General features: G+C 42.7%; 1 protein-coding gene across 1 annotated transcript in view; it reads left to right on the top strand.

Annotated features, from left to right (window-relative positions):
- Positions 1 to 21507, top strand: part of ADAM12 (ADAM metallopeptidase domain 12) — a 174088-nt gene that overhangs the window by 17370 nt on the left and 135211 nt on the right. The gene's annotated exons all lie outside the window — the stretch shown is intronic.

Genomic DNA, 21507 nt, shown 5'->3' with positions numbered 1-21507 from the left:
GAAAAAACCTAAGCAAAACCTACAAAAACAATGCAAAAAAAACCAACCAGAGAGCCAATTAGAAACAGCTTTCCTTGCTGGATTGGCAAAGTGTTCCATGGAGAAATCCTGCTTGACTACTGCCACTGATGCAGGACATGGCTCTGGATCACGTTGCTGATTGACACGAGTAGGTGTGAAAAGATATTTCCCAACAAGGGCTCTGACTTTCAAACAAAAAAAAAAAAAAAAAAAAGCTTATCTGGATTAAAATTTTTCCTTCTTTTCCTCTGTCCCTTCCTAAATAGGAAAGAAGGGCCAGGCCCAGTTGTGAATGTGTGCAGTGATGAAAGGATATCAGAGTGGGTGTAGAATGGCTTATCTTGGAGAGATAACACAGATGGCTTGGTCCTAGATGTATGTGCAACTCTATTTTTAGATCATTTAATTAGAAACAGGCATTCCCCATGTAGAGAGAGGCCTTTTAGCTACTCACTGGAGCTCTCTGAGAGTTACAACCGAGTATCTTTCTGTGAGTAATGATAATGTGATTTATATCGTTAATTTGTTTCCCAGAATTACTTTCAGTTTAAGATGAACACTAGGAAAGATTTGTGGCTTGGTAGAAAGATCCATGTGCTGTATCAGCACTTTTTTTTTTTTTTTTTCTCTTTTGAATACTTCTTTTCCATGGAAACTTATAAATTAAATACACAAAAGTGCACATCAGGCTGTGGGAAGAACAACAGCTTCAGTGGTAGAGAAGAAGAGTAATGAATAGCTTGTCACATAAATATTGATCAAAAGCACAAAAGTTAAATACTGCTGTATTTGATGGCTAAATGGGATCTATTGTTCTTCAACTCGTTTCAAAGTGTTCCTCTCTTTTATTTTAATCGTACATGAAGTCAAAAAAAGCATGTACTTGTAAGAGGGGAATGGTATTGCAATAGGATATATGGTAAAATAAATAACGGAGGGGCTATAAAAATGCCAAGGGATTAAAGTTATTTGTGTACAGATAATTGCCTGGCAATGATGGCCCCATTCCCCAATCCTTTAACTGTAAATACTCCTGCTTAACAATTAGTCCCTGGGAAAGCACACTCATCATTTAGTGCAGCCTTCGCTCCCATCTCGGAGATAAAACTGTCCTTTTATTTACCCCGGGAGTCGCTGCAGTATCTGTTGGAATCTCTCACTTGGAATCTGTCAGGAATGATTATTAAGCTAATGACTTTCTCGGTGAGGGCCGACTACACTGTGCAAAAAATGTGAGATAATTCACACTGTCTAATGGCACAAACACACAGAACTGCTCAGCAGCAGTGAGAAAACTCCATTTACTGAGGAAAAAAAAATTGCTTACCTCTAACCAGATTTTACTATAATACACTTGGGATGTGTTTCTTCAAGGACATCTCATGATTTAGGTTCTTCCTATGAAGGCTTACATCAGTGAGAGGCAAATCCCAGTTTTAAATTCAGACGTGTCATTAAATTATATTTAAAGAATTTGGGGTTTCCTAAGTGTAGATTAAATGTTTTGTATCTGGAGGGAACTGATCATTTACTGGGCAGATCAATTCTTCTCTTCACCTTCCCCAGCTCAAGTCAAAGCTCTATGAAACCAAGGCCAGGATTTCATGCTGGCATCATTTCAGAAATGTTGTTGCTTTTTCCTGTTTAAAAAGTGCCCGTGCTGATGCCAACACTTTTTGTAAAATCATGGAATTCTTTAGGCTGGAAAACACCCCCAAGGTCATGAAATCCAACCTTTGGGCACCACCTTATCAATGAAACCACCACTGAGTGCCACATCCAGTCATTCCTGTGAGACTTCCAGGGATGGAGACTCCAACCCTGCCCTGGGGAAGCCTCATCCAATTCTTATCCGTTCTCTCAGTGAAAAAATGTTTTCCCAATATCCAACCTGAGCACAGCTTGGGGCCTTTTCCCTTTGTCCTATCAGCATCCTGGATAGGGAAGAACATTTTAAAAATAAAATAAAGATACTTAGGAGAAGATACTATGGAAGTACCTCAATGTTTTTACAACAGTGATGCTGTTTGTTTAGTCAGGGTTGATAACATTTCTCCTGGCATATTTATTTTTAATTTTTTCAATTCAGAAAATACATCATTTTCAGTGGGAATATTTTACTACAGTAAAATACCGAGTTAAATTCTTTTATTAACCAGATATAATATTCAGTTGCCAATGCTGAGCAGGCTGATGAAATTAGTGGCTGCTATTTTGAGTGTCCGGTTGCTGCTGCTGAGGAGAAAATGCTGCATTTGTGGCCGTGTGGCAGCGGGATCGAGCCCCTGAAGGGATGTGCAACATCACCCTGTGCTTCAAACAACACTGCCCATATTCCCTGCAGATGTGATTTCCTCCTTGCCTGAAACTGTGTGTGCATTACAGCATGTGTTGATAGGTCATTATGCATTAGAGCTCCAGTTGTCCTTCCACTTCTCTTTTTTCATTTGCTCAGCACTTTGTGCTCTGCGTTGATTGCCACCCCCCACCTCAGCGCTTGCTTTAAACACACCAGGCTTGGGTTCTATTTTTCTTAAATATTTCTAAGGTTTGAACGAAATAGCTTCATTTGATATTATTTCGGTGCAGCAAAAAGCCTCCTTTCCCCCCTCCCCACATATTTCCAGCTGAATATTTTTCATCCAAACTTGGCTCGCGATTCACAAATCAAGCCAAGTTTGATGAGAGTTTGGGTAAGTGATGTTTTAGTACACAGAACACTTTAGGGAAGATTTCTCCAGGACCATCTGTTTGGCTTCAGCTTTTATCCTCACACCCTGTTAGGGACACAGAGGGCTTGGTGTGTGCCAGATCCCTGCAGCACAGGAGCTCTGGGTCAGGTAATATCAGTGATGCTGTTCCCGAGCCTGCAGCACATCCCTGCTCTTGGGGACACAACAGCCAGCCAGCAAATGTTTCACGTGGGCATTAAGGGGTTTTTTGCTCCATTTCTGTGCTTTAAAGGGCAGCACAGTGGGGAAATGCTGCCTGGCATGGAAAAGCTGGAGTGCTGGGGGGATCCCAGTGTGGCATTGCCCTGGGCTGATGCAGATTAGTGGGGCTGCCTTTGGACCCAGGGTTTGGTCCAGATTGTAAAATGCATGTACTTCTTGAGAAATGGAATGTGTTTTGTGAGGGTTTGATGTGATCAGCTGTGCAGGTAAACACAGAGAGCTCAGGTGTGGCACCAGTCACTCAGGTGTGGGGTTTGCTCTGCTCCTGTCTGTGTAGGACCTGTAATGTCACTGCTGGCACCTGCAAGGACTCAAAGAGAGTCAGGACCAAGTGCTTGGAAAGATTTAATCCTCTCAGCTTTCTAAGAGCACGTGGGCAAGTTAGGTGCAGCTTTCCTTACTGGGGGATATTTTGCACATTTTGATACTTGTGGATCTTCTTTTGTAATCTCTGTACCTGTCCAAGTGCAATATTAACCTGTGGGTGCTCCAGTCAGGATACAGCTGCCATTCATAAAAATAAATGGGAATGCAGCTGAACCTGGGCAGGTATTTGAGGACCTGCAGCCTGGAGCTGAGTGTGGTTCCTAAAAAAACCATATGAGAGGCTGGAAAGCCTTGAGATGCTTGGACTTGATTTGAGTTTGCAAGTTGCCAGGCCAGGTTACTTTCAAAGGATGGAATTTCTAACAGGGAATTTGATTTTTGATGTTAAATTTGGGGGTTGTGTAAATCAATGGGAAAATTTTGTTCTGTGACTTCTTTAAAATAATTAACTGTGGGAAAGTAGCTGCACACAATCTACCTGACACTGGGTTAGATCCTTAATCCACCTGGATCACTGTGAGCCTCATGGGACTCTTCTAAAATACTGTCACTGACCTCAATATATAAAAATAGATAGAAAACCCACTTGTTCCCCACCTTGCAGAGAATGACACCTCTTGTTCTGTGGCTTCCCACACCCCAAGAGATTGGGGTTGTGTTGGAGTTAGGGACAAGCAGAGGAAAAGAAAGGTGCCCATGGTGGGCAGAGAGGATGGCAAGACCTGCAGGACATTTCCAGCTCTCACTGCAACACCAGTGACTTCTAAATCCAAATAAATCAGAAATTCTTCTCCTCTATGGGGAGGGGGCAGTGGATGGAGGGAACAGTAACACTGCTTTGCCAAGCTGAAGTTTTCAAGGCCAGATTCTGAGCTTGTGTGAATCTCTTTCCTTCCTTTGCCAGGGCTGGAATAAATCAGGGCTGCAAATTGAAATCTTAAAGAAAGGTTTTTAAAAAAAGGAAGAAAGAAAGATGAGAAGGCAGAGTTCCTTTTCTTGTAACAACACTTTTTTTCTTTCTTGGTGTTATGTTATGCTTTGAATATAAACTCTAGCAATGAAATGCGAAGATAAAGATGAAAGCCAGCTATAAAATATATATTTAGACCATATTTCTTCTGGTTTTTAAGTGTACACTTGTCACAGCTCTAAGATTGTGCATGTGAAGTGGCAGAGGATTACCATTTCCTGCTGCTTAGCATGCATTGCATCTCCCTTTGCTCCTGCAGAAGCAGCTTTTGCATCCCTGCCTGCCCCATTCCTAAATATTGTGCCGTGGATTGTGTTCAGGAGCAAACATCAGAATGTCGATTATTTGTGTGGAATTCTGGGCACTGATTATGTGAATCTCTGCTATCCCTAAAAGTATCATCAGCTCTGACAGTTGTTGGTTATCTTTATGATTCTCCAGATTTATCACACCTATTGGGTCTTACTCTGATGCTTTTCACCTTTTTGCATTTTTTATGCCTTCACTCTAAGGCCCTAGTTCAACATCTACTAACACAGAATTTTTTTTTCCATTGAGACAAAAAAACATTGGCTGGAAGAGGAAATAACTTTAAATTTGTTTAAAAAGCCACTGTAATAATTCTGGAGATTCAAGAAAACGTTGGGAGCTGCAAACTGGCAGAAGGGGCAAAGACAGTCATAGCCAGGATCTTATTCAGAATTTTGGTCTCCATACCAGTTCCAGTTTTATTAGGAGCTTGGGGCATCAGCAGAAATCACAGACTCACAGAATCCTGGAATGGTTTGGATGGGAAGAGACCCTAAAGTTTGTCTTGTTCCTCCCCCTGCCATGGCAGGGACACCTCCCACTGTCCCAGCTGCTCCAACCCCAATGTCCAGCCTGGCCTTGGGCACTGCCAGGGATCCAGGGGCAGCCACAGCTGCTCTGGGCACCCTGTGCCAGGTCTGCCCACCCTGCCAGGACAGGTCTCTGTGCTGGTTCCCATTTCCCCTCTTGGCTGCACCTCCAGCCTGACTCTCACAGGGTTTGATTCGCAGCTGAGGGGCTCACTCTGTCAGATAATTAATCTAGAGCTCAGTGTTTTCAAGAGCAAACCCATTCAAGTTTATTTCATAACTGGCATAGCCTTCGTGCAAGTGATAATTGTTTATATTCCCTTCAACTGAGCCTCCTGCTGTTCCTTTTCATTCGAAATAATTACCAAAGTTTAGACTTCCAGACAATTGTATTAAGGGGAATCATACAGTGCTGCTTAAACAAGGCTTTGAAGGCTGAGGACAGCTTTCATAGCTCTTTTACATGCTTGTTTTACATATCTTGAGAGAGAGAGGCATAACCAGAATTTATAGTGCTCTCTCCATATTTTTTATGACTCATGAGCATCGACTATAAGAGGCAGAGCTGTGCTCTGTGCACAAGCTGTGTCATCAGCTGGGAATGCAGCTTGGCACAGGCAGAGGAACAGCACTAATCCTCCACAACCTTCCCTGGGAGATCCTCTCCTTGAGCCTTTAATTAATAACCTGGAAGTCATTAATTTAATAGCCTGGTAAACAATCTGATATTTCTTTTGCTTTTCCTTATACCCATACTCCTGCCTTGTAGGGCTGCTCTGAGGAGTAATTAGTGCAACTATGCTCTATTAGTTAATAACTCTTCTGTGTTTGTTGAATTTGGAAGCAGCGTAAGTTTTGCATGGACACAATCAGGGAAGGGAGCGTGGCACCTCCTCTGGCAGCCAGGGAATTTCTGTGTCCCCGTGAGCCAAAGCAGCTCAAAGCCACCCCTCTCCCCTCGTCCAAGAGGAGGAAAACATGTTCCCTTCCTCCCATCCAACCTCCTTTAACCAACTCATCCATCTGATAATTTAATTCACGACATTTTTTTTAGAAATGTTGGTAGGTGTGTCCTGGTTCCAGGGACTTTGCTGGAGCTCACACAGCAGCTCCAGGGCTGAGAAATTCCTGGAGCTGGGACCACCAATAAAAACGTGGTGTTGGTGATTGAGTGAGGAAAATTCTTTTCTCTGTCTGCACTGAATCAGTGCCCTGGTTCCAGCTAGATACACGAGGATTCATTTCCTGCCTGAGTCGCTTGGGCATACTGGGAAGTGTTAAACAACTGGGATTCATCCCAGAAAAGTGTCCGTTGCATTTTTTAGCTGAAGTGATGCAGCGTGCTAAGTTTGCAAAGCTTTGTGTGAGGCTTTTATGCTCAGGTATTATCGCAAGTGCTGGGTGTTTTAACGAACAGAAAATGGGGAGCTTTGTATGAACAATCCACAATCCACCGTGGGGCTTTGCAGCCTTCCATAGGGTGAAATTCCTGCTCGTGGGTTTGTATCACGCTGAGCTGCTGGAGGAATTCTGTCATACTTGGCCAGGGGAGATCACCAGTGATATCATGGTGGGGAGCTCTGCCTCCCAGTACCAGCCCTCGTGGCCAGGGGCTCTGCAGAGGGTTTGCTTGGGACCCACCAGCTATGAGGTAGTGTCTCACATCCGAGCTCCAGCAATCCTTCAAAAGCTGATGGGGCTGAAGCAATCCACTTTAACGTGAGTTTTCAAGGCTGGCACTTCAGAAAGAGAAACCAAAAAAACCAACCCCACAAACAAAAAAAAAAAAAAAACAACCCAGATTGTGCTTTCTGCAATAAAATGGGGGGAAAAATATTTTGATTTTAATGACGCAGTTCATATTAGCGACCCTTTAATGTGGGATTAAAAGCTAAACCTAAGTTCCTGCCTTGTGCTGGGTTTGTAAAGTGCTTGTACTGAGGCATTTTCATATTGAATTAATTTAGCTTATACTTGGCTATTTCACGTCTCTTGCAGCAGATCTTGTGAGTGTAAGGTATGAATTTCAGTGTTGGATTTAAAGAATGCTTTGCTTTCCAGCTCTGAGCATGTGATCATCTTTTTTTTTACAGGCAGGAGGAGAATCTCCCTTGTTCTTAATTCCTATTGTGAGTGCCTTGGGTCAGACTGAGCCCTAGACTAGAGCAGGCTCCCTCCCACCAAATGCCCCTGGTTCCTGGAATGTGCAGAGTCCTTTGTGGACTTGTAACAGCAGCAAAACTTGGGGCTTTTCTGAGGACTGAAATCCTCTGAGCGGGGGAAACCATGAGCTGCTGACATATTTTGTGATGAAGACCTTTATTTCAGAAAGCCACAGTAAATTGAGTTGTTCTCAGTATGTATTTTAGGGGTGAAACAGTAAATTGAGCTGGTCAATCCACTGAGTCCTACAGCTAACAAGCCCAGTGCCTTTGTTGTTGAATTATAATTCTATTTCAGTATGATTTACTCAAGCCCCAGTCGATTTGCCTCTTCTATAGGAATATTTCTCATTTTTCACAATTGTAATGAGGAGTCATAGAGGTTATATGCAGTTTAAAGCCCGATAAAATAATAATTAGGATTGATAATAAAGCTTTTTAAAATGCAGCAGGAATATCTTGACAATAAAAAGCTTTCAAGGTGTTGCTGTTTGTCTAGAAATAAAATGACTGCCAAAAAACCTCTGCCAGCTGCTTTCAAAAAGCTTGTGTAGATGAGGTAAAAATTATCTGTATCATTTTGATATTGCAGCAGAAAGTTTGTGTTCAATTTTCATCTCGTGGAAATTGCGTGTCCCACTTGTGTGGTGTCTTTCTTCAAGGACACAGTTCTAAAGAAAATGGAGCTTTTGGAGCTGAATATTGCAATTTCCAGCCTGGCAGGGATGGTGGGGTGATGGAGCTTGGAGGAGCTGGGGGTGAAATCCTTGTGAGATGAATTTCCCCTGAATATTGTGTGTGTGTGTGGTGGGGCTGCTGCCAGAGCCTGCAGGGCTTTCCTGGGCTTGATCAAGGATGTGCTGTCCCTGCCCAGTGTCCCCAGAGCCCTTCAGGTGACAATGGTGTGGGGCTGTCCCTGCCCAGTGTCCCCAGAGCCCTTCAGGTGACAATGGTGTGGGGCTGTCCCTGCCCAGTGTCCCCAGAGCTCTGCAGGTGTCACTGGTGTGGGGCTGTCCCTGCCCAGTGTCCCCAGAGCTCTGCAGGTGTCACTGGTGTGGGGCTGTCCCTGCCCAGTGTCCCCAGAGCTCTGCAGGTGACACTGGTGTGGGGCTGTCCCTGCCCAGTGTCCCCAGAGCTCTGCAGGTGACACTGGTGTGGGGCTGTCCCTGCCCAGTGTCCCCAGGGCTCTGCAGGTGACACTGGTGTGGGGCTGTCCCTGCCCAGTGTCCCCAGAGCTCTGCAGGTGTCACTGGTGTGGGGCTGTCCCTGCCCAGTGTCCCCAGAGCTCTGCAGGTGACAATGGTGTGGGGCTGTCCCTGCCCAGTGTCCCCAGGGCTCTGCAGGTGTCACTGCCTGTCCTGAGGTGTGTTTGCTCTCACTGTCACTGTAGTTAACCACGCTCCTGGTGGCTCTGTCCCTCCCTTGCACACCAGGATGTGTCAAGCCCCTTGAGATCCGTCCCTGCCCTTTGATGCTGTGCCCAGGTTCCAAGATGTGGATTTTTTTGTTTCCTCCGAGGCTGCAGTCACGCTCAGGAAATGAGGAGCTCCTCGGTCCTGCCCTCATTCCTCTGCCCTTGCCGTGTCTCCTGCCTTAGGATCAGCTTTATTTGGCTTCTGCTCCGTGGCTTTGTTCCCCCTTCCTCTTCTGGCCCTCTCCTCCACCAGGGTGGATCCTTGGCAGGGCTCATCTCCTTGTTTGTTCCTTCTCTCTCCACTGACCACATCCTTTGAGGAGCGTTCCCTGCATTTAAATGGTCTTTTTTGGGGTGAACCTGCCAAGCCCTTCCCATTGTCTGCAGTGATTCCTGGAATCACAGAATGCTTTGGGTTGGAAGGGATCTTAAAGCTCATCCCATTCCACCCCCTGCTGTGCTCAGGGACATCTTCCACTATCCCAGGTTGCTCCAACCTGGCCTTGAACTCCTCTAGGAATGGGGCAGCCACAGCTCTGCCTCCTTCTCAGCTGGCAGCATTTTGCATTCTGCATTGAAATGAAACCTATAAATAATTTTAACATCTAAAAGAATTTTGTTACCTGAGACCACCTCAGTGAGCACAGGAGTAAAGATTTTTTAGCCAAAGCTGCTGCCTGGGGATGGGAGGATCAAATCTTCTGTGAGATGCCCAATTTTTGTTGATTTTTTTTGGGTGGATGTTATTTTCTGGCACGAGTGCTGGGCATGGCAGGGTATGGATGCAATCCCACTTCCATTCTTTACTTGAGCTTCACCCACTCCCTCTGTGCCTCGAAGTTTCCCTGTGAGGAACAGCCTGTCCCGGGACAGAAATGCTGCTGGCGAGGGGCAGGGAGACAAAAGCTCTGGGATGTGAGAATTGGGACAGCCAAGAGCCTCCCTGCCCCAAAAAAGGGCCCTTGCCCTGGCAGGGGCTGAACCTGCCTTGTTCTGGACATGGATCTGCTGCAGGAAAAGTCAACAAGAGGAATTTAACTCCAAGCCTGTTCCCGGGTTAGCATTGCCCACTCCCTCCAGGAGAAAGAGTGGGATCCCTAAATTCAGTGTATCCAGCAGAAACTGCCTCTCTCTTGGTTTCAACAGACAGAAACGTTGTTGAAACCAGACTTTTTTTGGCATTTACTGGCATTACTAAGAAAGAGTTGGCCAGGAAAGCTGGCAGAAGGAGATGAGTTGGAGAAGCTTTAAAGATTTTTTTTTTTTCCTATAAAATGAATATCCAGAAGCTGTGTAAATGTAATTTTTTCAGTTTGAAAAGTATATAGAAAGACAACATATACACATTTCTGACTGAAATACCATCTAAGCCGGCTGTGCCTTCCAAATTCTTTTCCTTCAATTAAAAAAGATGGGAAAAAATAATAAGAAATGACAAAACAAAACAACACCTCAGGAAATCCCTAGAATGTTTATTCAGGAACAGAGCAGCCTGTTACAATCATTAGCTTGCAAAGGTATTTCTGTTATAGTCAGAGGGCAAAGTGAATTTTAACCTTTTATTGCCAAGAGATGTCATGTTTTTCGTGGAGGAGCTACTGAGGTGTGGAAATCTCTGTGAATGAGTGAGTGGCATCTGTAAAAACCCCAACCAAAGCCCCAAAGCACACCCTGCAGAGAGAAACTAAAATCAATTTCAATGCCCACAGTTGAACATAAAGTACTACATTTCATGCTTTATTGAGTTTCTATTTATTACTTAATTTCTGCTTGTAAAAGGCTTCAATTGAAACAAAAAAGATATTTCAAAAATATTTGACTCCCTTTTTCCTTACGAGCTCAGTGTGGAATTGCCAGCTGCTATGGGGTTTTGATTATAAAGGGGAAAAAAAAAAAAAAGGCTGGATTGGTTTAAAATGTGATCTGTGGGAGTCCTCCAGAGCAGGATCTTTCCCAGGAACCCCAGAGGAGGGAGAAAAGAAAGGAAAACGCTGCTCCAGGGAGAGCCAGGAGCCTGGGAACAGTGCTTGTCACAGGGGCAGCTTTGGGAGATGGATGGAAACTGCTGGGATTTTTAAGATGGAAACCTGAATTATTTGCTTTGTGCCGTCAAACATCTCCCCTTTTATTGCCCTGTCTCTTCCCATCTATAAAATAGAAATAAAGTTTAACCCAGGCAATGGGGCATCGATTGGATTTTTGTGATGACCTTTTGGGACTAAAAGTTTTATTTGTGCTCGTGCTCTGGCTGTGTAACCTTTAGGAGGCAGGAATTTGCTGTTGTGGGGGAAAAGAGGGATGTCTTGCATGTGTGGAAAATCCCCATATGTGCTGTTTGAGCAAGGGAAAAGATATTTTCAAGATTTTAGGTCCCAAGGAATGAAAGAGGAGGAGTGGTTGCAATGCTGAGCATGAGGATTGTCCCTGTTGCAAACTTGGAGGCAATTTGAAAACATCTTGTAAATATTGTGAGGAACATGAATTGAGATTTTTATAGGGTATGATGAGCCTATAATTCAGTCCAAGTTTAGACAATCACCTTTCTTTAATGGAGATCAACAGGGACATGAAAACACTTGAATTTAAAAATATTTTGATTATTAATATTTTAGTCTATGATGTACCTCTCTTTTATATGTACATTTTTATTTCTTTCAACTATGCAATTTAACCACCAAGCACCAATTTCTTTTTAAAATTTCATTTATCAATATTATCCCACTTCCATACATCTTATTAACTAATTTAAAAAGAAATCTCAACGTGTAGAATCAAAATCAGCTCTAATTTCAGAGCCTTCACAGAATTAGCATTTAGCAGTTTCCTTCAATCTGTGTGAGATGGAGACAACAACAGCTGGATTTGAGTCATTTCTTTTGTAGGAAGAACCACACTGCTGAATTTTCCTGTATTTGTATCAATGTAGTGGATATATCTATATATATAAATATATGCCCATACATATATAATATATATAATATATATATGTGTGTATATAATATATATATTATATATATATATGCACTACTGAATTTTCTTGTATTTGTATCAATGTAGTGGGTATATCTATATATATATATAAATATATGCCCATACATATATATATGTGTATAAAATATATATAAACTACTGAATTTTCTTGTATTTGTATCAATGTAGTGGATATATCTATATATATATATAAATATATGCCCATACATATATATATGTGTATAAAATATATATAAACTACTGAATTTTCTTGTATTTGTATCAATGTAGTGGATATATCTATATATATATATATAAATATATGCCCATACATATATATATATAGACTGATAAATTTTCCTGCATTTGTATCAATGTAGTGTGTATATCTATATATCTCAATATATGGGTATGTATATCTATATATATTGAGATCTCTATCTATACCTCTACAGCTGCTCTGTTCCCGACCTTATCTCAGGATTCAGCTCTCAAACCATGTTTTGAATTTTGTTTTTTTTTTTTTTGCAAAATTCTGTGAGGAAAAAGCAGCTGAATAAGGCTACAGCAAGATCTGGCATTGAAATCAAATCATAAAATCAAGAGTGGAAAGGGAGGATGCACAGCATGGAGTGAAGCTCTTATCAGTGCCTGCTTTTCTAGGACAGGTTATTAGGGAGGAATTTCATTTAGGAGCAGAGGGTTTATCAGTGTGTCCTTGAGATGGACTCACCAATGCCATAAACTTCATATATGGAAATACATGGAGTGCTTCTAATTTTAGGATATAAGGCATTGGGGGGTGGGGGAAAGCATAATGTAAAAGAAATAAAGGCTATTCCAAGTGTGGATATCATCTGTGCCATCACTGCACAGCTTCAAATTGCAGGAGGATCAGCTGCTGCAGATATTTTGGCTGATGTGGATGAAATCAGTGTCTTGTGGAGCTCCCCATTATTGTGTACAATATTTCCTATAATGCAATTACTTTGAGGCAGGTAAAAAAGGGAGACTTTGATATTTCTGTTAAAGAAAAAAAGCATTTGAAAATTCTTCACAGCCTTATTTACCAAACAATTTAGACAAAGAGTCCAGCCTCTGTTTGAAGGCTTCAAAGGCAATGTTGGCTTGTTTTTCCAGCAAAATCTTTATCTTAGTGAAAGAAAAATCAATACAACCCTGGTAACACAAAGCTGTGTCTTACCAAGGTATATTCCTTGAGCTCACTTTGAATTCTGACATTGGCCATCACACTCAAGCCAAAATATTTGGTAATACCAAGATGTGCTTGGTTTTTTTTCAGCAGCCATCGTGTCATTTTTATGGTTTTACATTCTATATTTTTATATGATATGCAGATGTTTCCTTGTCAGAGCAATGAGAGTTTCAAAAGTTCCTCGTGAACCACAGAATTGTTGTTTTCGTGCTCTGTCCTTTTGGTGTGCTGGCTGGCACCTGAGCGAAGTGAGAAATTTATTCAGCATAAAATAAAGTCGTAGCAATTTATTGCTGTCTTTGCCTATCCCACAAAACCGTTCCTCTGCATCCCTTGGAATGCACAAATTTGCTCCTTCAATTTTAGGGAGCCCGTTTCTTGATGCAATGTCACCGTCACAGCCTTGCTGCAGGGAGAGGAAATAACTTGCATTTATAGCCTCGGGGAAAGTTTGTGTGTTCAAGGTGTTCTTATCTGTGAATTTTGATTTGCAAACTTCAGTTTGATGGAGTTGTTTGGGGGGGGGGGGGTTGTGCAGCTGCTATGACTCCTTTATCAAACGCATCATGAAATTTAGGTTTATTTTAAAATATCCTCGATGTAAAAACAAGTGTTTGTTGTGTGAGGGGAATAACGCAGCATCTCTCAGCTCAGGAATCCCCAGGGATGAGTGCACACAGGGCATCTCTGCTCCTCCTAATGCTTTCCCTAAGTGTAACCAATTTATTCAATCCTCAGATTGTTATTTGCTCGTGCCCCTTGAGGAGTTGTCCTCTCTGAAATTCTTCACTCTTCTGGTGATCAAGGCTCCTCATTTAGGCTGGGATATGGCCCTAAAAACGCTCCTTCCCTCATCCCCTCAGGAAATCCACAGATGGGGGAACCCCTGCAGAGCCCTGCTCTATTTATATGTTGATGAGCCTGCAGGAAGATTTCCAGAAATGCTGGATATACTTTTAGACCTTCCAGAAGGTTCTGCCTGGCTCCTGTGCCTCAAAGCCCTGCTCTGAGCACACCGTGCTCGCTGGCATTTTGGGGTACAACAATGGCACCCCTACCTGGGAACCACTCCCTGCTTATGGGGACACTCCTGAACCTTTCCAGCAGCCTTTCTCTTTTTATTCTGCTAAAATATATGTATTGGCAGTATCAAAACCACCAGTCTGGTGCAATATGTCAACAACAATGTTGTTTATAACAGCAAAGTTTTATATACTCGTGTAGTGGAATGCTATTTAAATATGTAAGAAGTGCAGCATTAAGGCTTTTTTTTTTTTTTTTTTTTTTTTTTTTTTTTTTTTTTTTTTGTAAAGGGTGGTAATTCAGTAGTTTGGGTGCATATCTCAGTGAAAAGTTGGACTTCTTGCTGTCTGGAAAAACAAAAAGCAGTGTTAAACGGCTCAGGAGCAGCAGTGGGGTACAACTTGTTCATTCCTTGGGAAGTGGTGCAGTCCATCCCAGGAGGGATTAAAAAACTGTTTGGATGTGGCACTTGGGGACATGGGTCAGTGGTGGCCTTGGAGGTGCTGGATTAGGGGCTGGACTCCATGATCTGAGAAATCTTTTCCACCCTAAAGGATTCCATGATCCCAAGGGTCTTTTCCAACCTAAACCATGGCAAGGTTCAGTGATGAATAACACCGGGGGCTGGAGGATCAGACAGGAATCTCCCAGGAGACTCAGGGACTGCAGATATCTCATAATAGCTCCTCCTTGAATAATTACTGGGAAGGAAAACAGTGAATAAAATAAATGAGAGAGAGAGAGAGCAGTGACACAGGGAGGAGAGCCAGGAATGGCCGTGGTGAGGAGCAAGGACCTGGGACTGTCAGTGGGGAGAGGAGGAGGCTGAGCAGAGCCCAGATGGATCCTGCAGGGTGGAAATGGCCGCAGGATGAGAAATAAAATGAAATAAGAGGCACTAATTAGTCTGTGTGTCACTGTTAGATGTGCTCCTGTCCAGCAGGGACAAGAAGAATGGCCTTACAAGGCAGCGAGGATGAGCTCAGTAATAAAGATAATGAGAAAAGGATGTATTTACATGCATGGCGTGAGGAAAGGAGGCTTAAAGGTCTCTGAGTGCGCTGGAGTTTCAGAAAAGCCAGAGAAGGAGCTGCTAATGAGAGTGGTGTAGTTGATCCTGACACGGGGCAGGAACCTCTGAGGTCCCATAAGTCACATTTTCTATGATTGGATGCAAAGTGGAGACTGTTCCTTCTGCTCCGTGAAAACCTCCTTTGTGAACTTTGCCATCTCTGCATTACAAGGGATAAGATTTGGAGTTTTCTTGATTTTTTTAAATGCCTGAAACTTCATAGGGAACACTTTTCTGCTGAGGGTGAAAAATGGGTGCCCCACAGCTTTTCTTTCTCTTGTAATTATTGGCTTTGTACAACTTGGAACCAGGCTAAACAGTGCCTAGGCAACTAAAACATTAACTCTTTTCTCAGGTGGGTGAAGAAAAAGAGAATTCTTTAGCAGAAGTTCAGCCTTTTGTTCTATTAAATTTTGGTTTTATTTCAAAGATAGACACTGAAATTGCAGAGGATCAGGATGCCATGGAGGTTGGGATATTTAATGCTTGAAGAGGTTTGGTTTAGGGTGGAAGCTGTGGCTCTGGAAGGTCATGTGAAATTTTGTGTTGTGCTGCAGTTCTCTCCTACCCATGCCAAGTTTTGGTTCTGGTTTTGGGGATGGATGCAAAAAGTAGAGTAGGATTTTACAAATAATGGGATGGAAAGAGGGGAAACTCTGTAAATACAGGACTGAAGGGTGTGTTGGCAACTGAGAGCTGCCCAGGAGGGTGGGTAAAGAATCCTCTCTCAGGATGGGATGCTCTGGCAGCCCAGGTTTTGCACAGAAGGATCTTGGGAGGAGATGGGATTCCAAAAAAGATCTTGGGAGGAGATCTGATTCCATAAAGAACAACGGAAATAAAGCTTTTATCTTTTAACTGTCCTTGCTCATCTCAGCTGCAGGGCCACTGCTGTTTTCTCCCATTATCCCTGACCAGTCCATTTTCCCTCTGTCCTATGGACTCAGCATCTGCTGAGCTGCAAAGTTCTGCTCCCGCTCCTTCTTTTTGTTTCTTTCTTTTTCTCTCTGCTCCATGGGGCTGAGGGTGGGAAATGGAGATGTTTCCTGAGCCTTCTGCAGGATTTTTGCCTCTTTCCCACCCCTGTGCAGTCAGTTCAGAGCAGACTCAGGAATATTCCTGTTCATTTGCACTCTGAAGGTGAGAGCAGACTTTGCTTTATGCTTTTATCACATGTTGCAAATGCCTTTGAGATGTTTCTTTCTTTGTTATCTCAAAATTCTGTGCTCTATTGATTTTTGGGTTTTCTCTAAGGGGGCTGAAAATTTCAGCAGTAACCCTGAAACCAACTGAAATAATTGATTATCTGTTTTTACCTCCTCTTCAGTTATTTACCTCGTGCCCTTCGATGGAGAAAGTCTGTCCTATTTCTCGATGATTTACTGTAAAGCAGACATTTGCTGAGCTTTAATATCAATTTATATAACCTTGATCCAGGGGTTATTTTTTGAGAGCCACAGGTTTCTCTAATATGTCATGGAAGAAGTTGTTCTAGAAATATTTTTTTAATAGCTTACTCTTATTGAACAGATGAGTAATGTGAAAAGAAACATATTTTCTATAGGCTCAGATTGCAATTGAAAATACTTAAATTATCTCCAAGAGTAATTAGATGCCTAATGGACTCTATAACCAATTTAGATATCTTAAAATGCATTTTATCACTAATAGATATTTTTGTATACTTTTTTTTTTCTTGTGTGGATATTAATGCTAACAGCATTTTTATCTGTGTTTTGTCTTTGCCTTTGTGGCAAGAAATATCCTGACCATTAATATTTTAAACCTGGGGGTACCAGTCAGAACACCACACGTGTTTTTGTTCTAGGATGAGCTTTCTGAGATAAATTTCCTGTGCTTTCCACACTCCTTTGTGCCATTTGTTTTCTCCAAGAATGTCACTGTTTAGGTGGGGTATCTCTGGGCAAAGTCTCTTTCTAATTAAGCAGAAAAATGTGAGATGTTGCCCCCAGGTTTCAGGATAATTTACTTTACTAGGAAATCTTTGGATCCTTCTTTCTCTTAAGGCACATTCCAGGATATAAAACTGATTTATGTGGTTTGGAAGTACAGCTTTGGGAAGTTTGTCAAGTTATCTTGAGTAGCCCAAGAGTGGGGTGAAATCGCCCTTCCCATTAGTTTTAAAAATATTAATATTTTATCTGCCCTTGTCTAAATCATTCATCATCTTCAAAAGATCACCAGAGACAAATTGTGGTTTGAAAGAGTGGAGATCAGACCCTGATTCCCCAGTCCTGCTCTGCATTCCAGTGTTGGGGATGCAGGAGGGAACAGGAATCCAGAAGCAAATCGGCGACTGCAATAACAAATTAGCGCAGGAGATTTAATCAGAGCTACATAATAGGGAAAGATGTTCAGGGAGAAGGAAGCCTGAGCTCAGAGATCTTGGCACAGGCCTGGTGCAGTGGAACTGTGTGATAGGGAGGGAGAGGGAGGCTCTGAAAGTGAAGAACAGCATATAAATTAAGCCAAATAAATTAAGTGATTCAAGCATTAATCTAGCCAACCCTCCGAGTTCATTCAGAGAGGCAAAACATCTATCATTGCTTCTCTGGAGATTGTAGCATTGTTGAGAATTTAGTTTAGCCAGGACATGTAGACCAACCCTTGCATTAAAAAAAAAAAAAAAAAAAAAAAAAAAAATCTTAATTTTCTCATTGTCTGAAACTGATTGTATCTTTTTGCCTTTCAGTAAGTTTCACTTAGTTGCAATTACTTTGGCTTCAAAATCTTGAAATCGAATGAATTAATGAAAATGGAAAATCAGAACTCTTTCCTAATTAAGAACTGAGCTTTTCAAGGAAAATGAAAGGATTTAATTTAGAGGGAGATGTTTGGAGAGCATGAAATGTGGCTTGAAGGAGATACATGTGCATTCAATAGAACTCACTGAGCCCAGCCAGATTCGTATTGACGGGAAACAAAAAGCATCTGAAATCCTCTCCCAGTGATAGAATAATTTATGGGCTTTCTTGAAGTGCTCTGAGTTGGCTTTCAGTTCAGGGAAATGGGTGGCCACCTCTGTTCGTGTCTCAGTGGACACAATTCCTACTGAATTCCTTGTTTTTCTCGTTATTTCTCTCTGTGGCAGTTTGCTGAACCCTGGAATGGGATTTTGGGTTTGATTTTCCATGGCTTTGTAACCCTTCCACAAGGATGGGGGGAAACTTCTGTCCTGGCACTGCTGCAGGTGACACTGAAGGGTGTAAGGAGTGGCTCAGATAATGACTGTGACAGTTCAGAATGGATTTTATTTTACATAATCCCTGAAATCTGTTCTGTGTCACAATCCCTGTGTGACACCTGGGGCTCATCTGCTTGTGCCTTCCCCAGGCAGCTCCCAATGAGAGGAACATGAGCAGATAAGACCTGGAGGGACAGGACATTTCTTATCCTTGGGAATTTAGTAGTAATTATCATCATAATTCTCCTCCCCCACAGTGCACAGCACATCCTGGGCTCCCCACAAGCGATGGCTGCAATAATTCCAAGTTTGGAAGGGGAGATGTTTCCAAGGAGGGTCAGGTTGGCTGCTCAGCTCCAGCTCTGTTATAAAACTGTGGATGTGTGGGTGGGAAAATGCAAAGCTATTAGCTGGGAATACCCTCAGGAAGCATGGTGGGACAAAGGGAGTAAGGTGCAGAAAATATAATTACACTGGGTAATGAGCTGATGAAGCCTTGGACATGGTCCATGCTTAACCTTGGCTTTTGGAGCACACGGGGAGATTGTGATGTTTTAATCAAACTTCTGGGAAAAGGAGATCACAGCCCCCAGTGTCCTGACAAAGAGGAGGAATTTTACTTTTTATCAGAGGAACTGATGCCTGGAAAGGCTGACCTGGAACAGGGACTAGACAGAGCAAAAGGGATAAAATAGGGATTTATTGAAAGGATCCACCTTGGGCAGTGCAAGATCAAATCAAATCCAAGATGGATCCAGTCATGAGTTTTACACTTTTATAAGTTTTGGTTCATCCACACATTGGGGTCAATTATCCAAGCACAGCCCCAGGCTATGAAGTCTCAGCCCCCTGGCTTCCCCCTTCCCTTTGCCATTGTTTCTGCTTTTTTGGGTACCAGCTGTCCTTGATTCTCTAGCTGTGAAGGGATTGTTTTGTCACTACCCTGTGAGGAGAACTCACTGACACCTGATATGAAGTTTCAGAGTTACACACTAAGCAGCAGAAATTCTGAAGAATATAAAAGCTAAAACCCAAGGCATCAGAACAACCCAAACGGGATCCAATAAATTTGCACTGCACAGTCCTCAAAGAAGCCCACGTACATTTCAAATTGGCAAATATCAACAGCTGCTCAGTCCCATTGTAATTACCCAAATTGCAAAGGACTGTCTGCAGCGAGCTCTGTTCCATAACTAAGGCAACCCAGCCCCAGTGCAATTGCTTCCTGCCTGCCAGAACTATTAAGTTGTGTTTTGTGACAATTTTCTCCAGCCCAGGCATGTTTGTTTTCTTTGCACAGCCTTGCACCAAGCATTGTTTAAGCAGCACATAATGGATTCCAACCAAGAGGTGCTTTCTGCTCCCATCTGTTTGATAGCACAGCGAGCAGTTGTGATTCATACATGCACTGTAAATACTGGGTAATGACTGTGGCTTTACTTAGAGCCAATTCCAGGTTGTTTCATTCCTGGGCCAGCTTCTGGGCTGGTTTTGAGGCAGGGGAAAAAAAATGTCTGAACCCAGGCTTGAAATTTTCAGCTGTTAAATATGTCTCTAATAAAGTGACCCATCTTGGTGCAGAGGTGACAGTAAAAGCTGCCACGAGCAGGAGCTGCCATGAGCTTCTCAAATCTCTGCAGCTGTGTGGTGTCCAGTTGGGCTTTTTGAATATCAGGCCACCCAGACACTCCCCCAGTAACTTACAGGGTATTTCCACTTCAAGCTTTTGGGGCAACATCCCTGGAAGTGCCCAAGGCCAGGCTAGACAGGGCTTGGAGCAACCTGGGACAGTGGGAGGTGTCCTTGCCCATGGCAAGGGGTGGCACTGGATGAGCTTTAAGGTCCTTTTCCATCCAAGCTGTGATTCTGTGAATACAATAAGGAAAAGAAATATAGGGGAGGATTCACTTTTTAGCCCGTTTTTTAACCAGACTCTTCAAAAGTTTTTTGTTTTGTTTTGTTTTTTTCCCTGCTATTATAAAGATTTTTATATTTCCAGATCTTTCAAAGACTCTAATCTGTATTGATGCAATCAATCAACCTCCTGGCCACCCCCTCAGGATGTCAGAGGACAGGCAGGGTCCAGCCTTTCTGGCCAGTTTAGGGAATGGGATGGGATAGCAAACACACCCTTCCATCAGGCTGGGATTCAACAGCTCTGCTGCTCTTGAGCTGCTTCCAGGCTGAGATCCTGCTGCTGGGCTGGATGGGAAGTCCTGCACTCCACAGAGTCACATCAGTACCTGGATGAGCAAATCTGGGGGTCCTGGACAGATTTGTGGAAGCAGCCCTCGACAGAGATGTTGTGTTTGGGAGACACTCATATGCAAATGAGGGCTGGCTAAAAGCACACACATTTTATTGTTATTTTATTGCTTGTTCTTACTACAAAATCGAGTTCACACTTCGGTGCACTCATTTCCATTCAGTCAAAACCACATGCTGGTGCATTTTCCTTTCTTCCCTTTTTTTGTGGCCTGTGGATCCAAGGAATCCCCTGTCCCAGATGCAGAGCAGGCTCCTCACAGGTCACCAGGCACTCAGGGAAGGGCAATAAATGCACACCCGAGGCTGCTTTGGGCTGCAAAGACTCAGGAAAGGCTCCCATGGCTCCCCTGGCTGCTTTGTGTTCCAGCTCTCATCCCTGTCCCAACCCACATCCTGAGCTGGAGGATCCCAGAGCTCTCTCCCCATCAAAGTGTTGGCAGCACCAGCTCCCCTTTTTCATAATTCCCCCATGTTTGTTCTCTCAGAGCTTCTTGTTGAAAATCTTTCAAAGATTTTTTGTTGTTGTTGTTGTTGCAAGGTTTGTCCTGAAAAGGGAATATTGATTTTTGACCTGTTTTTAACTGATACAGTTCAGAGGATAATTGGAGAGCTGCTGTAGAAACCAAGGCTGCCCTATTTGCACTGCTTAGATTCAATTAAAAAGAATTTACTTTACTTTGTTTTTTAAAGTATAAAGCTGCAAATTTTCTGCTAATCCCTTTTTAGCTGGTTAAAGGCACCTAAATATATCAGTGTAACCTCAGTGCTTAAAAATGAAAATATGGTGTAAAGGTTGAATTCAGGTTTCAGGCCTGACTTTTTATTGATACTGAATAAATTCACAACATAACTCAGCCTGACAAGGTGCAGATTTCTTTCAAACATCAAACCAGTTATTTTGGATCTGCTCCTGAAGTATTTGCTGCTCACTGTTGTGACAGTTTGAACATGTTTTAGCCTGGTTATCCTTTGATTTTTAAAGAAAATGTAAATCAGGAATAGCTCACAGAAAGGATGTAGCTAAGTTGTAAGCATGTTTTCCCTTTGCAGGAGCAGTCATTAGCTT

This window comes from Sturnus vulgaris, chromosome 8 (genome assembly GCF_052056855.1).
Source record: "Sturnus vulgaris isolate bStuVul1 chromosome 8, bStuVul1.hap1, whole genome shotgun sequence".
NCBI classification, from domain to species: Eukaryota; Metazoa; Chordata; class Aves; order Passeriformes; family Sturnidae; genus Sturnus; species Sturnus vulgaris.
The sequence above is the reverse complement of the archived record's forward strand: the minus strand, read 5'-3'. Positions and strand labels throughout refer to the sequence as shown.